The sequence below is a fragment of the Neomonachus schauinslandi genome, chromosome X, assembly GCF_002201575.2.
Source record: "Neomonachus schauinslandi chromosome X, ASM220157v2, whole genome shotgun sequence".
Taxonomy (NCBI): Eukaryota; Metazoa; Chordata; class Mammalia; order Carnivora; family Phocidae; genus Neomonachus; species Neomonachus schauinslandi.
This window is the reverse complement of record NC_058419.1, coordinates 85,567,969-85,571,092: the sequence shown is the minus strand read 5'-3', so window position 1 is coordinate 85,571,092 and position 3,124 is coordinate 85,567,969. Positions and strand designations below refer to the sequence as shown.

The following is a 3,124-nucleotide window of genomic DNA, read 5'->3' as shown; positions in this document are numbered from 1 at the left end:
TTTGCAAACCATCTATTTGATAAGGGGTTCATATCCAAAATCTATAAGAATTTAAAGAAAGGGGGGCACCTGGGTGGCTCAGTCAGTTAAGCGCCTGCTTTTGTCTCAGGTCATGATCTCAGGGTCCTGGGATCGAGTCCCATGTTGGGCTCATCAGGGAGTCTGCTTCTCCCTCTCTGCCCCTTGCCGCCCCCCCAGCTCGTGCTCGTGTGTGTGTGTCTCTCGCTCACTCGCTCTTGCTCCCTCTCAAATAAATGAACAAAATCTTAAAAAATAAAAGAATTTCAAAAAAAAAAAAGAATTTCCTACAATTCAATAGCAAAAAATCCAAATAACCCAATGTAAAAATGGGCAGGACTTGAACAGACATTTGTCTAAAGACATACAAATGGCCAACAGGTGCACGAAAAGATGCTCAACATCACTAATCATCAGGGAAATGCAAATCAAAACTGCAATAAGATATCACTTCACACACATACTTACCTGGCAGGGGAGATACTATGATCACAAAGGTGGTTTTCCCAGGGCGACGCTTATCCATTGCACTCCGGATGTGCTGACCCCTGCAATTTCCCCAAATGTGGGAAACTCGACTGCATAATTTGTGGTAGTGGGGGACTGCGTTCGCGCTTTCAAAAAAAAAAAAAAAAGATATCACTTCACACTTGTCAGGATGACTGTTATAAAAAAAATAACAAGTATTAGTGAGGATGTGGAGAAGTTGGAACCCTTGTGCACTGTTGGTAGGAATGTAAATTGGTGTAGCCAATTTGGTTTCCATTCTGGAAACCAGTATGGAGGTTCTTCAAAAAATTAAAAATAGAACTACCATATGATCCAGCAATCCCACTTCTGGGTATTTATCCAAAAGAATGGAAATCAGGATCTTGAAGACATTTCTGCACTCCCATGTTCATTGCAGCATTATTCACAATAGCCAAGTTATGGATACAACCTAAATGTCCATGGACAGATGAGTGCATAAAGAAAATGTGGTATAAGTGGGTAGTTTTGGGGCGCCTGCGTGGCTCAGTCAGTTAAGTGTCTGCCTTTGGCTCTGGTCATGATCCCGGGGTCCTGGGATGGAGCCCCACATCGGGCTCCCTGCTCAGCGGAGAGCCTGCTTCTCCCTCTCTGCTGCTCCCCCTGCTTGTGCTCTCTCTTTCTGTCAAATAAATAAATAAAATCTTTAAAAAAAAGAATAAAAAATGTGGTATATACATACAATGGAATATTACACAGCCTTTGGAAAGAAGAAAATCCTATTTTCCACCACACGGATGAACCTAGAGGACATTATGCTAAGTGAAAGAAACAAGTCACAGAGAGACAAAGACTGCATGACTACACTTATATGAGGTACCTAAAATAGTCCAGCTCATAGAAGCAGAGAGTAGAAGGGTAGTGGCCAGGGGCTGCGGCTGGTGAGGAGGAGGAAATGGGGAGGTGTTGCTTTATGGGTATAAAATTTCAGTTATGCAAAGAGGAATAAGTTCTAGAGATCTGCTGTACAACATCGCGTCTCTACATAGGTAACTATATATGCCATACGTAGCCAACAATAAGGAATTGTACACTTTAAAATATATTAAGAGGAGGGATCTCATGTTGAATGTTCTTCAACCAAAAGAAAAACACACAGACACACACGCAAAAGAACACAAGGAAATTTTGGGGGGCGATGGATAAGTTTAACATCTTGCTTGCAGGGAGGGCATCGTGAGTCAATGCATATGTCCAAACTCATCAAGATGTGTAAGTTGAATATGTGCAATATTTTGTGTATCAATTATACCTCAATAAGTCTTTTAAGAAAAGAAAGAAAAGAAGGGCAAATATATGAGACTTCATGAGGTTTTAAAGGACAGGACTTGTATTGCGTGGGTGGCCGCTGGTGCTCAGTAAGCAGTCAATAGCGTCTTGCGTATTAACTGGGGGACGAGGGTTAACTCTCCGTCCTCGCAGCTCCCTGCAGCCCCCGACAAGGGCCGCCCCTGCCACCAAGGGCACAAGTGCCTCAAACGTGCCTCCCGGGCTGCGCAGCCTGTCCCCATGAGAGGCACACGCGGACACGAAGCGGGGGGGGGGGGGGGGGGGTGGCGCAGGGCTGGGGAACACCTAGAAAGGAGGGACTGGGGTGGGACGTGAACAGCCGCCCGAGGCGCCCAAGGAGACCCTAGAGGCGGGGAGAGAGGGATGGCAGAGCGGTGGAGGGGGCGACAAGGCTCCAGGGCGGAGCACCCCACGGCGGGGGGGGGGGTGCCTGGCTGTTCCAGGTCAGACCCTCGGGGCCCAACATCCGCAGTCACTTGAACGCCAGCTCCCTACTGGGCGAAACAGGAATGCCCCAGTCTCTAGACCAAGCAGCCTCCTTGCTCATCTGTCACCTAACCCCGTACCCCCTCCCCCCTCAGCAAACTAAGACGTTCATTCCTTCAGCCCTTAGATCTTTCCAGAACCCTCCAGCTAAGTCTGGGGTTGGCCAAGCGCAAGCTCACCCCCAGAGCCAAAGCCATACCTCCTTAGCGAGCAATGCCAGGGCGAATGGAGATGGAGAGCCGGTGGGGGCCTCAGGTGCTGCAAGAGGAGTATTTACTGTGATAGGAGGCTCCCCTAACCTTGGCCTTTGCACATCTTATATCTGGAAAAGCCGTGTTGGAGCCCCAGGGGGATGAAGGGGGTATCTGCTGGCCCCCCTCGTTAGTGGCTTCTAAATGCCGCTCTCCACAAAAGGATACAGGGCTCTTTGGAGAAATTGCTTATTCTAGGGATGAGCAAGGAAAGTACAAGATGAGCTTGCAACATCTTGTGCCAGAAAGTAAGGGAATGCTCAGGAATGATGGAGACGTATCAGAATAATACGGGAGACAGCTCCAAGGGGCCCTCACGGGGTCACATTTGGACCATTTAAGCACCAAAATAAATAATAATATGACCTCTAGTTCCCACCAAGTTGAAGTAGCCCCATTCCTTCCAAGCCCTCCCTCTTACAACTAAAAACCCCTGTAACAAACATAAGATGACTCTGAAAGGTGGAAAGAAGACAGACTTCCTAGGGGGCTCCAGGACTTGAGAAATAACACAGCAGTGCATTTCCTCAGCTTCTGATTGCCACCTGTGG

General features: G+C 47.7%; 1 non-coding gene across 1 annotated transcript; it reads left to right on the top strand.

Annotated features, from left to right (window-relative positions):
* Nucleotides 1–478: 478 nt before the first annotated feature.
* LOC123323555 lies at nucleotides 479–638 on the top strand. Its single transcript, XR_006539487.1, has one exon. It is a non-coding gene; the product is annotated as a U1 spliceosomal RNA (small nuclear RNA).
* Nucleotides 639–3,124: the final 2,486 nt, after the last annotated feature.